The sequence below is a fragment of the Sardina pilchardus genome, chromosome 6, assembly GCF_963854185.1.
Source record: "Sardina pilchardus chromosome 6, fSarPil1.1, whole genome shotgun sequence".
Lineage (NCBI taxonomy): Eukaryota > Metazoa > Chordata > Actinopteri > Clupeiformes > Clupeidae > Sardina > Sardina pilchardus.
In genome coordinates, this window is record NC_084999.1 from 35,597,800 (window position 1) to 35,612,131 (window position 14,332).

Consider the following 14,332-nt stretch of genomic DNA (forward strand, 5'->3'; position numbering starts at 1 on the left):
TATACATAACACACTATCCATTGCAACATAGCCTATTTGAAACCGATCATTCCCCCTCCCCCATACACTCGTCTAAGCTAGGCTACTACAGACATCACCGCGCATCGAGGACAATTAACTGCCTCCCCACCCCCACCGCCTCTCTTTGTGCATAGGCTAGGCTGTAGGCATGGCTATTTAGGCAACTCGTGGAAGAATGCGCAATCATGTAATCATCGCATATGCGCGTTTCAGAATGTTCGAATTCGCCAGCGTGCGTGTAGTTGTGTGAATAGAAAAAACAGAACATAGCCTATATTTATTGATGCTTTGCTTAAAATAATTTCCACCATGAACAAGTCGGGAATCGAACCAGCAATCCTTTGGATGAGAGGCCGAAGCTCTAACCAGTGAGCTACAGTTCTCCTCTACAGTTCAGTTAAAATGTGTATCTCAATGCTGGATCTCGAATTCACGTAGACGTTAGCTTAAATTGTAGAAACAATAAGCCCATAGCCTTTTTTCAGCAGACATAGCTGTGTAATAACTGTGTAATTGAAACCAGACTGTTCATTTTCGGCAGCGCAAACAGATAGGCTACCTATTAAATGAATAGAAGTGAATTTGGGGAGTGAATTGACTTTTACCCATTCACTTTTAGAGCATTTTAGTTGAAAGTCAAGTTTGCTTAAGGTTTGTTCAAGAACTCTTCCAGAGTTTTTACCTCAAACAAAACAAATCAACACAACTAAATGAACAGATAACTCGAACGTGCTGTATGTCATAATGAAACAACCACAGACTGTCAACAACACGGTCTGACACGAATGATAGCCTACTAGTGCAAACTGAATTGATGACCAAACGATTTGATTTGTGCACGAAGCGCCATCTAGCGATCATTTTGTGTAAGTAACAGCCTCCCAGTCTAAGGACTCAGCGGTCTTTTGACCGCCTCGCCGCGCTTTAAGTCGTTCACAACAGCAGGGCGCTTCTAGTAGGTCGTCAAAGCGGTCAAATGACCGGGGCACGGCGCTTCTAGGTATAATGCTAGAAGTATACTCGACGCGCCCGACCTGTCGCGCGACAATGTGACGTCAAAATGACGTAATTTCCTGTGTCGCTAGCCACATTTCAGCCGCGCGCCGACCTGTCGCGCACCGAACATTTGATATCAACCGCGCGCGCCAACCTCGCACGACAACCACGAAGAGATTGAAGCCAAGCTCACGGAGCCAGTGTCCTTATACAGTCATCAACCACATAAACCACATTCAGGCATTATCATATAGCCTATCCAACATCTTAAATAAGCCCATTCATTTTTAAAACGACTGTAGTCATGAAGTTTGAATAATAGTAAGTTTGAAAAGTGGGAAGTTAACTTGGCTAGGCTGCAGCGAGAGTTGCCGTTTGGATGACTGATTTGTTTACAGTCGTGAACTACGTTGGATAAGTTAACGAAGTTACCAGTGAGAGTTGCAACAGGAGGATATTAGGGGGAAATGACTAGGACCGAGGCACATAAGTATTCCAGCAAAAGGTAAGGAAGAGATTTATTTTCAACCAAAGGATATCTGCTAGACCTAAAAAAATATATATATCTTTCCATTTAAGGAGATTACACAAGCTCATCTCATAAACGAGATGGTAGGCTAATCCTTCAGTTGTGCAAGCTAAGTCTGAAATATCAGCAAAGAAGCTAGTTGCTACTGCCAATAACGTCAATGGATACCGTGCCTCCGTTCAGGAGAATACTGCAAATTGTGTCGCGACTACCACGCGCAAGTATACATGGTTACAACGTTCCCCGTGACGTCAACATGTCGCACGACAAGTCGGGTGCGTGTACTGTACCGGGGCCTTAAGTGGGTCAGAACGGCGCGGCGCTTCTAGTGTTAACATTAAACTTAATACATGTAGTGTTGATGCATAATATGTAGTGTTGCTATAACTGGAAAGAGGACCAGTAAAACAAATTAATGAAGTAGGCTGATGTGTAGTTATCTCACCCCTAATTTAGGAACTGTAGTTTTGCATAGTCATGCTCATAGATCCGTCATATAGTGGATGTGAAAGGGGAGCATTTGGGGAATTTCAATTACCAGAAATATCATGCCGATAAGTAAAGGGATCTTTAGTTTGTGAAGGGTAGTGTTTGGCTAAATGGTATTCATTTTATAGCCTTTATTTGCCCAATGTTTGGTGACTTACATTGAGGCATGTGTTTATTTAAGATGCATGTGAGTGTAGTAGTGCTTCAGTGATGGTCTTTTCATGTTCTGTGTGTTTTGCAATGTATTAATTAATGTAAGCCTCTTTCTGTTCCCTCTTTTAGTAGGTGGTGTGAGGACTGCTGCCCTGAGAACGCTGTGTCAGAGACACTTAGGCCCTGTACACATTAACACGGGTAAACATAAATACGTGCAACCGTAGTTAAAATTCCCTCCGTCCACACTATCGTTTTCATATAATTTTCAGAATTTTCTGGCATTAGAAATTCCAGTTCTGCATTATTGTTTTGATTGTTACGTCACTCTCCCGCCGGTGCAGCAGAAGAGTGTTTGACAGACGCGCAACAAGTTGTCAAAAAGTAACACTGGCGCGGCACAGCTGTAAGATTGCGACCAAATGGATGTTCATCGCTGAGATAGTATAATGTGCACGCAACCTTTTTCACCACATCCACCGGTTCTCTCAACCGAGTTGTCTGACCTTCAATGTGCGGGCGTGTAGGAGATCACTTTGGCTTAGTTGGTCATCCGAAAGTTTTCTCTCCACTCCTCGGGGAGTAGCCTACCTCATGTAGGCCTAGCCTATGAAATTGTCCCACCAGTCGTGTTACGGATCTCGATGGGATCCAGTTAACTGGAGATAATTAGCACGAGCAGGCAGTTTTACCTAATTTACTGCAGATGTGACTCAACAAATAGTCAATCATAAAACAAGACTATCTGCGCGATACAGAACTCTGCGCGAACATAGGTGTCCATAATACAAAAACTAGCCTTATTTCTGCGATCAGTTGAAGACTTATTGCTCCACAGCCATAGTTTGTGTACATTTTGGCAGAGTGCAGCCTGCAGCTCATTGATTTCGCTCGCTTTGGTATAGGCCTGCGTATATAGGCTAGCCTACTTATAATTTTGAATGGTTGCGCTAAAGTGTGTTATTGAGGAAGGGTTTAAATTACAATAAACAGGTGTAGGCCTACTGGGAAAAACACCAATGTCAACATCTGGGCTTGAACCAACGCCACGCAGGATGCATGCCAGGCAGACAGATTAGGCTACGGGAGCGCCAACACAAGCATTTTAAAACCAACTCCATATTTGATACATCGTTAAAATGTGGGCAATGCAGTAGCCTAAACTTAGGCGATTTTACACCAAGGCTAGCCAACAGCGAGGCATTTTTTTTCGGCACTTGATTTCGTCTTTGGAAGAGTTAGACTCTTTATCCTACATCAAGATAATGCAGTGCAACGTTGCAATTGTCGCATTTGCGGGAAACGTAGGCTATATCTGAAAGCTTTCGATCCCAAAATTAACATGGCAACGTTGCCTATGACTAAATTGTTTAAGTGAAGGTTGCATTTGCTAGGTGGTCTGGTAGCGCATCAGCCTGGCTTTAAATCGAGGGGGCGCAGGTTCGAATATTCAGTGGGTGTTTTTGCCAAAGGCTCATGTTGCCTTTTGTTTTTGGATTTGTTTCAGTCAGGCACAGGCTATCGCTTTATTTGTCATGGACACAAATTAAGGGGACCTCTTCGTGGAAACCCACGTCTTCATTGCACAGGCTAGCCTAGGTCCAATGGGCTCAATGCAAAGTTAGTGTGGTTAACGTTACCATTTCTAGAATCGGAGTCATATCTGCAGTAGGCTAGCCTACATTAGGTAAAACTGCCTGCTCGCACTTATTGTTTGTCCCCAGTTAACAGGATCCCATCGAGATCCGTTACGGTAACACCGAGTCCAGAAACATCGGTAGGCTGGTCTGAAACGCCGCTGCAACTTTTGGCCATCATTCATACATACATTCAAACAATTCTTGAATTCTTGAATTTCCCCTTGGGGATCAATAAAGTAGGCTATCTATCTAATCTATCTATCTATCTATCTATCTATCTAACACATGAGATACAGCGCTCGCCTCCTCCGTTGTAGCAACACCCGTGCACTATAGGCTACAGCAGAGTGAGTTGTACATGAAGATATAGTAAATTATATAGAGAAAGCATCATCTGCAGCATTTCGTCTGCCATGTTTATGGTGGTTTTTGGAGTCTCGAGCATAAACTTTCCTCATCGTCATGGCAACCGAACGTCATTGTATCTCAATCTCCCCGGCTGCGCTGTACACACAACTCCGGCTTCGTGTTGTATTCCGATTTATCCACCTTAGCTATCGTATTTTAAAAGCACCGTATACGGCTTAGGAATACACCGTATTAGTGTGTACGGGAGGGGTAAACGGGGGCATTATTAAGCGTATTCATATTTACCCGTGTTACAGTTTTTTTCAATCGCTAACAAGCGTTTGTCCATTCAGTTGACACATTTTCAAAACTCTAAACACAGTTACCACATCATCGGTCTTTTGTGGCCATACCATTCACACATTTCACGTTGTTTTCACACAGTATGCAGTCAGTGAATACATTTTCACAATGCTTACATTTATTTAACAGACAAACTATACCTCCCAACAAAATAATGGATCGTTTTTGTATTATTTTCGAATGTTAACACACAACATCCCACAATAGTTAACACAATATTCCAAACCTTAGATACAGTATAAAAACCTCTGTTTCTGCAATGTTATCAATTCAAAAGCAATATATTTCAGCTGATAATAAACAAACAATCGAATAATTGACACACAGATGATTTATGTTGGGTAAATTGGGCCAACCACAGCTGATTCCAGTCTATCTTAGACTCAGTGGCAGGGGTTATTGCTCTCTATTACATTGACACTTACACAGTAAAAAGAGGAGGTGATGTTTTTGGAAGCAGAAACTGAATAAGACAAATACCGTAATGTCTGGACGAGGAAGAGTAAGAGTAAGGGGCCCAGGGAGAAGAGCAGGCCCAGTGAGAGATGCAGTGAGAGGAGCAGGTGCAGAGATTAGACACAGTAATATTGTGCTTTTTCTTTGTTCACCCCCTTTTTATCTGGGCTTTTTGCTGTTGTTTTTTGTTCAGAATGCTCTTTTGTATCATGGATATTTTGTTCACTACAATGCTGTAAAACTTTTTCTGTTCTCTTTTTCTATCATAGTCTACTGTAAACAGTATTTATACTGCACCTCCTTTAGGCCTAGTGAACAGTAAAAAAAAAAAAATTGCTTTTTACTGGAATGTATTTGAATGCGAACATTACATCTGGACATACAGTTCCCAACCAAGAAATTTAGTGTAAAAATGCTGGATTGCATGTTTTGCATGCAAATACCTGTAAAACTGAAACATAAAAGTCTATGCAGTTTTTGTAATGTGAACAGTAGCCAGTATTTTGAAACCTAGTGTACTCTGATTGACTGCATGTATCTTGTGAAGTGAAAACAAGCTTCATTCTTTGACAAAATAAGTTCATTTTGAGTCAGGTTTCCAGTGTTTTGGTAAAGTTAGTGTGTGCAGAGAAATGACGAGTTAGTGTATATGTAATGTCACAGTCTGGCTCACAAACTGTGACAAAGATGGGAGACACACGAGAGGTTCGTAATATAACCAAATGAATAATTTATTTACAATAATAGAATATAACCAAACGTTGTAGATCTACTAAGGATAAAGAATATAACACAACCGATTCTAACAAATAATAGGCTCAGGCAGGCATCAGGGAAGAGACTGGACAACTGCAGCTCCATAGATTTAAAAGGTTGGCCTACACCGGGCCCTTGGTGCAGGCCAATCAGCAGCCAGCTCGTTTCCTCTCCAACGGCCTGAAACTCAAAGACAGACACCTGGTGGCAGGGTGGAACTCTGCACCTCACAGCGACATGGGGCCGTGACACCCCCCACCATAAGAGCAGAGTTCCGCCTAAGACAACACTAAGCATGGTTCCCATGGGTTAACCCACCACCATAATTTGAATGCCACTAGACACCCGAAACATTTAAGACTACAAATTACCACAAATCCACAATACTAACAATCCAAAATTAAACCCAAGCCATTATCACCATCGCAATAACATAAGTGCAGCACTATTCATCATTCTAACAGGTATGAAAAAAGTATGTATACCAGTATAAGGTGTGTGTGTGTGTGTGTGTGTGTGTGTGTGTGTGTCAAACCGCTCACCAAATCCAGACATACCACTCCAGAGTCTAAACAACTGACTTGCACAACCCAGCTACTCTTGGCGCCTAGAGGAGCATGGACAGTCAAAAGAGAGAGTCAGAAAAGGGAGAAGAACCAGGAAATGGTCAGAACAGGATTCAATCATTGATCGCCCTGGATAAGGCATCGGCCACAATGTTATCCTTGCCCTTAACATGGCGAATATCTAGGCTGTAAGATTGCAAAAATAAGAACCACCGCATCAGTCTTCTATTTGGACAGGACAAAGATTGAAGGAACACTAACGGGTTATGGTCTGTGTAAACTACTAGGGGAGCACTAGATTCCACATACACTTCAAAGTGTTGTAATGCCCACACCAGGGCCAGTGTTTCCTTTTCAATTACAGAGTAGTTTAATTGATAGGTGTTGAATTTTCTTGAGTAATAGCTCACAGGACGCTGAACATCGTTGTCGTCATATTGAACTAATACAGCACCGGCTCCACGGTCACTCGCATCCACCTGCAACTCAAAGGGACGTTCCAAACAGGGAGCTGCAAGAACAGGTGCAGCACACAGGAGACTTTTAACATTGTTAAACGCTTGTTGGCAAGAAGTTGACCAGATATATTTGGCTTTGGCCTTTAATAGGTCTGTTAGGGGTGCCACTACTGCCGAAAAGTTCCTACAAAAACTCCGGTAGTACCCTACCAAACCTAGAAAACGCATCAGATCCTTCTTGGTTGCCGGTACAGGATATTGCTCTATCGCAGCAACCTTCTCCTGTACCGGACAAACCTGGCCTTGGCCGACTTGCTTGCCCAAGTAGGTGACAGTCGCCTTGGCAAACTCACACTTTGCCAAGTTGACTGTCAAGTTTGCGCCACGCAAACGTTCAAAAAGTTGCCGAATCTGGACGATATGGTCTCCCCAGCTGTTACTATGGACGACCACATCGTCCAGATACACCGCACAGCCCTGCATGCCCCCCACAACGGTATTCATCAAACGCTGGAATGTTGCGGGAGCGTTGCGGAGTCCAAAACTCATAACTGAGTAAGAGAACAGACCAAACGGTGTAATAAAGGATGAAATATCTCTAGCACGTGGAGTTAAGGGAACCTGCCAGTAGCCTTTTAGTAAATCAAATTTACTAACGAAGCAGGCAGAGCCAACACGGTCCACACAGTCCTCAATCCGAGGCAACGGGTATGCATCCGGCTTCGTTACACTGTTAACCTTTCGGTAATCAGTACAGAACCTGGGACTCTTGTCAGCCTTATCCACAATCAAACAGGGCGAAGCCCAGCCAGATGACGAAGGCTGGGCAATGTCATTGTCAAGCATGTAACGGACCTCAGACTCCATTACTTGACGTTTCTGTTCGGACACCCGGTAGAACTGTTGCCGGATGGGCTGAGCCTCCCCAACGTCAATGTCATGTTCTATAAGGGTTGTACGTGAAGGGACATCACTAAACAGACATAGATATTCTCTAATGAGATCAGACAGTTCAGCAGAACGCTCAGGAGACAAGTGCCCACACACAGACTCAAGATTGGACAGAGTTTCAGAGTTCTTCAGCCGACCTCGCAATCTACACTCATCCGGAGCCACCACTCCATCATCATCCAGTACAACCATATCACCAGACAAATACCCTCTCACAGTATCCACCATGAGTGCAGGACTAGTACTTGGCTGCACACTCCCCCCTGCCACAGAAGAATGTACAACCCGGGAGAAATAGGGTTTTAACAGATTTACATGGCACACTTGAGTTTTCCGTCTATGGCTTGGAGTCTCAATCAAATAGTTCAAATCAGAAAGCTTACGGAGCACCGTAAACGGGCCAAGAAACTTAGCTTGAAACGGAGAACTAACAACAGGAAGCAGCGCAAGAACCTGATCACCATGGCTAAATTGACGGACCTCAGCTTTTCGGTCATATAGCCGTTTCATCTTGACCTGAGAGGATGTCAGCAGTTGTCTAGCCTTCTCCCCAGCCAAGTACAACCGATGCCGGAAACCATTAACATAGCCAAGGATATTCTGAGGAGGCTCAGGAAGCATCACAGAATCACAGAGTAAAGCTAACGGCCCACGTACCGTGTGTCCGAACACCAATTCGTTTGGGCTAAAGCCCATGCTCTCCTGAACAACCTCTCTCGCAGCTAACAAGAGCCAGGGTAAACCCTCCTCCCAGTCACCTCCCAGTTGAACACAATAACTGCGCAACAGAGCCTTTAAGGTTTGATGAAACCGCTCTAAAGCGCCTTGACTCTCTGCGTGATACGCAGAGGATTGACTCTGTTGGACCCGCAGCTGTTGCAACACCTGCACAAACATCTTGGAGGAGAAGTTTGAGCCGCGGTCACTCTGTACTACCCTTGGAATACCAAATATGGACATAAATTGGGTAAGGGCCTTAACCACAGACTTGGTCTTAATGACTCGCAAGGGATAAGCAGCAGGATACCTCGTACTCTGACACATCACTGTCAGCAAATACTTACTGCCTGACTTAGAACTAGGCAAAGGGCCAACACAATCTACTATCAGGTGCTCAAACGGCTGGGCCATAGCTGGAATAGGCGAAAGCGGAGCTGGACTAATAGTCTGATTGGGCTTCCCTGTCATCTGACAGGTGTGACAGGTCTTAATGTACACCGCCACATCCCGTTTTAAACGGGGCCAAAAGAAATACCGCAGTATGCTCTCATATGTTTTCCGGACCCCAAGATGGCCAGACTGATCATGTGAAGTTTTCAGAACTTCCTGCCGAAACTTTTCAGGAACCACAATCTGAAACACAGGATCACCAAGAAAGTTGTGCCCATGTGACACCCATTTCCTTATCAACAGTCCATCCTGTAACAGATACCCCCTCAGAGCACTCTCACCATCAACCTCTGACAGTACCTGATCAAAATACTCCCCAAGCGTTGGATCAGCTCGCTGTTCAGCTGCTAGATCACTGCGGGAGACAAATAAAGAGCTAGGAACAGGCACAAGAGAACCCACATTCGACTTGGTAACATCAATGTCAATCTCTAGGTCAGGCTGAGCCTTACTCATGGCACGAGTAACGGCACATGCAGAAAACACATCTGGAAAACACTGAGCATTCTCATCGGGCATGTTAGAAACAGGGGTAGCAGTTACTACTAAAGATGGTAAATTAGCAAACACACGGCTACCAGCTAACTGGTTACCCAACAGAATATGAACACCCTGAATCGGCAGTGCAGGACGAACACCCATAGTGACTTCCCCTTTAGCAAACCCACAGTCCAGAATCAACTTGTGCATAGGCACAGGTAAAACACTCAATCCCATACCACACATAAGTATCTTATCCCCAGTATCTGAATGCTGTGAGAATGGTAACACTGAACCTATCACAAAAGAATCAAATGAACCTGTGTCCCTAAGGATTTTTACTGGGACTCTTGCATCACCTCCCACTAGTGATACATAGCCATCAGAGACAAAAGCTGAAAAATCTGGGCGTTCTGGACTGACTTCATCCGCCACCTGCTGACAAGGAGAAACACAGGGAGAGGCACAACCAGAAGCACAGGGACAAGTACAGGAAGAAACTGGCTTTACACAAGAAATTTCAACATTAACTGGGTTATCTACAGGTGCTTCAACAGATGCAACAGCCATAACAGGTTTTGCATGGCCAAACGCTCCCACTCTTCCCTTAGATCTATTAGGACACTCGCCCTTGAAATGCCCTCTCTGCTTACAGTAGTTACATATTTTAGTATGATCATAATAGCTTTGACCAGCCCTGTGGTCGCTATGCTTACCAGGATGAGACTGTGTTGCTTCCTCCCCTCGTTTATTTGCAGGGTAAGACTGACTGGAATCCCATCCATAATCACCACGTCTACTAACAGGGACGGACTGTCTGGAATCCCCTCTATACTCACCACGGGTTCTGTACTCACGCTCACGATGCACCAAAGCATATTCATCCGCCAACTTAGCAGCTTCAAGGGCAGTTTTCACCTGATGTTCATTTATGTAGGTAGCTATACGACTAGGAACAGAGTTTTTGAATTGCTCTAACACGACCAAATCGCACAGTGCATCATAAGTATGAACCTCAAGCGAAGAACGCCACCTGTTAAAGTGAGTTGTAATATCTCTGGCAAATTCCATATGAGTCTGCTTACCAGACCGCTCCCAAGTCCTAAATTTCAAGCGGTAAGCTTCAGGGACCAATTCATAAGCTTTTAACACAGCCATTTTAACAGATGTATACACCCTACTCTCTGCCACCGTGAGAGCAGAATACACTTCCTGGGCTCTCCCAGTCAGTGTGCATTGAATTAACAATGTGCGTTCAACATCAGACCAACCCCTACACTCTGCAACACGCTCAAACAGAGAGAAAAAACTGTCTGGGTCACGTTCTGAAAACCGAGGAACTAACTTCAAATTTCCAGAAACATCAAAGGGACGTGCAGGCACCTGACCAGCACCATCAATAGCTAGACGGCGCACCTTCTCCTCTAGCTGCAATCTCTGCACCTCATTCTCCCGAATTTCCACTTCTAACTGCATCAATTGTCTACGCTCATCAAAAGTCAACCCCTCTGAACTATCCAAAGATGCACTAGCTGCCCCTGAACCTGAACTTGAAGCAGCGCCATCCTCTCGCTTCAATTTTAACTTCTCCATTAAAATACTCTTCATATTATCTTTCATACGCTTATCACCAACATCAATGTCATAGTGAGATGCAATTTCTACAACTTCCTCACGTGTACACAAGTCCAATAACTTACCAGATGGAGCAGCCAAAAAATCCTGAATATTTTTAGTCGCCATGACCAACAATTACATTCAAACCTGTCCAATTCAAAAGACTGATGCACTAGGATCGACAAAAACGAAAGCACATTAATTAACGGATGTCCGAAACCACAGCAGACAAACAGTTGCAACCGCAGACCAAAAGGTAAAGACACGGTCAATGGATCGCCGTATTTTGCCCCTCTAACTACCTAACCAAAAACTAGCTAAACTTTCCCCGCTAGCTCTTCAGGTGCTCGGCGGTGGTTACTGACGCACTAAATACCACAAGCCCGGCAAGCAACCAGCAATCGGCGACTCACCCGCAGCCTCGGCCGTGCTCCCGAGACAACTGCTCAAACCAACGATAACACCACACTACAGATATCCCCCCAGGACGAACTCCAAAGGGAACTCGCCCCTAGCCTAACAGGGACAAAACACAGCAATAGACAGTAGACCGTGCAACAACCTCCGGAACTCGGTTACTAGAATCCTCGCCTAGATTACATACATTCAAAGACTACTCGGGACAACCAATCCCCGCAATAAGTAGCATACAAACAGACTGCACAATAATTATATCAAACAAAGCAACACTTACCCCTCGGTAACGTCTCCCAACAACTAGCCATAAGCAGCAAGCATGCTCACAAACAAACGCTACTACTAACCAGATTTACTACGCGCTGACGTCACGCAACGTAGTAGCCTACTTCATTCATAAATTCGAGTTAACGACAACAAACAGGTTACCGACCGGATTCTAAACCACGAGCCCCCATTTGTCACAGTCTGGCTCACAAACTGTGACAAAGATGGGAGACACACGAGAGGTTCGTAATATAACCAAATGAATAATTTATTTACAATAATAGAATATAACCAAACGTTGAAGATCTACTAAGGATAAAGAATATAACACAACCGATTCTAACAAATAATAGGCTCAGGCAGGCATCAGGGAAGAGACTGGACAACTGCAGCTCCATAGATTTAAAAGGTTGGCCTACACCGGGCCCTTGGTGCAGGCCAATCAGCAGCCAGCTCGTTTCCTCTCCAACGGCCTGAAACTCAAAGACAGACACCTGGTGGCAGGGTGGAACTCTGCACCTCACAGCGACATGGGGCCGTGACAGTAACAAAATGTGTTGTAAGAACATGGGATGTGCTTTTGAGAGGAAAATGATCCATTCGGCCAATTGTGTTTTGCAGGTGAGAGGTTGTGTTTAGAGTTTTGAAAATGTGTCAACTGAATGGACAAACGCTTGTTAGCGATTGAAAAAAACTGTAATGTGTACAGGGCCTTAGGCTGTGTGCATTTTGGAATGTTCCAAATGTGTGTCACTTCCATAAGGAAGAAGTTCCAAGCCTGCAAGTGAGTTCACTCACCAAATAGAGACACACGCATATAGCATTTAATATGTGTGCATGTACTGTATTTGTGTCTGTAACTGTTTAGTTTATCCCCTCCTTTCATGTGTCTGTTATGACTTTGTGGGCTCAACTGTCAACAACTGTCCAGGGCGAAGTCGGTCTACCCTGATGGCACTACCTGATGGCACTACCCTGATGATGTCTGTTAGCCATGGCTGCTGCCCTCAACATGGTGTAAGTGTTTGTGTTTTATTTATGTTCATAAATAAACTGATATCAAGAAGTAACATAGATGGTGACAAGGGTGGCAAGGGTGCCTCATGGCAAGGTAATTATAATTTCTATTTCTACATCTGATTGCCTTGCTTATTTTTTAAAGCTATGATTTGTTTTGTATGGCAATTGCTGTTTATTAACAAATTATATGGCAATTGCTGTTTATTCTTTTTAGGAGCCATCCAGAAGTCCCAGCCTGGAGCCAGAGGTTGCTATTGCAAGTCAGATGGGAGATGGCCTACAGTATGTTAGGCATCAGAAAAGTGGTGTTCGCATGAAGGCAGAGTTGCCGCAGGCAATTATGAGATTAGGTATGATATCACATAGACATACTTCTGTTCAGAAGTGTAGGGTCACTTCGAGATGTCCCCTTAAAAAAAAAAAAAAAAACACTGGACATATCAAAGTGAACTCCCAAACTTTGCTATGGTGGTGTATTGTACACATCTGCATTACTTCTATCTATTGCACCTGACTAGTGTGGGTTTGCTTTTATTTGTCACACAACCGGAGTAGTTTGCATTAATTACTGTATATTCATGAACGGGGTCAATTGTAATGTATGCTTTCTTTCTCTTTTTCAGACACTTGACATTTACTGCGAAAGGTACCATCAGAGAACCTCTCCCTACCCTGCAGGATACCTATACCAGAAGAGTACAACAACGGCCCAAAAGTATTTCAAAAGACATTTCACGGTCTGACCACGGACTGTTTAAACCACTGAGGTCAAGCAGACGTCTCTGTTCCCACGTGGCAGACTGAGGGAACACCCACAAAACAGACTGGGGATGAGTTTCTTTACTCCGCATCCTGTACACACACAACTCCTTATACTACATTACATAGACTTGCCAGTTGCCATACTGCACTTACACACACTGCGCTTTTAACCCCCTTATCTGTGTCAAATCAGATAAGGTTGTGGTTGTGTTCAAACCATGTCTACTGTTGTCTGTCAACATCCACTTCAGTCATACATTTGAAATGTCTTAAATAAATAACAAAAGTTAAAATTGTTTTATTGTCTGCAGTTAACTGAAATATTTTGGAATATGAGTTATTCTATTAATGATTGCTAATGTAAGTTCAATTGAATTCACAGTATTTAACTGACCTAGCTTCTACAGGGAAACAACCAATACTGTAAATACAACTAAAAAAAAAATCAATTGTTTTTCACTTTACAGCGAATACATAAAATACTGTAAATGAAAATGCGGTACCTTTACTGTAAAAAGTATTCACAGTAACTTACTGGCAACAATTGGCCAGTAAGTTACCGTAAATGGAAATACAGCACCTTTACTGTAAAAGGTTTTCACAGTAACTTACTGGCAACAATTGGCCAGTAAGTTACCGTAAATGGAAATACAGCACCTTTACTGTAAAAGGTATTCACAGTAACTTACTGGCAACAATTGGCCAGTAAGTTACTGTAAATACGACTGAAATCACAGTATTTAATTGTTTTTCATTTTACAGTGAATATATAAATACTGTAAATGGAAATACAGTACCTTTACTGTAAAAGGTATTCACAGTAACTTACTGGCCAATTGTTGCCAGTAAGTTACTGTAAATTTTACAGTAAAT

The 14,332-nt window shown here is 43.4% G+C and overlaps 1 long non-coding RNA gene across 1 annotated transcript; it reads left to right on the top strand.

Moving 5' to 3' along the window:
- Nucleotides 1–12,395: 12,395 nt before the first annotated feature.
- On the top strand, nucleotides 12,396–13,755 carry LOC134082220 (uncharacterized). The gene is made up of 3 exons (XR_009939605.1): nucleotides 12,396–12,694; nucleotides 12,912–13,047; nucleotides 13,321–13,755. It is a non-coding gene; the product is annotated as an uncharacterized LOC134082220 (long non-coding RNA).
- The last annotated feature ends 577 nt before the right edge of the window (nucleotides 13,756–14,332 follow it).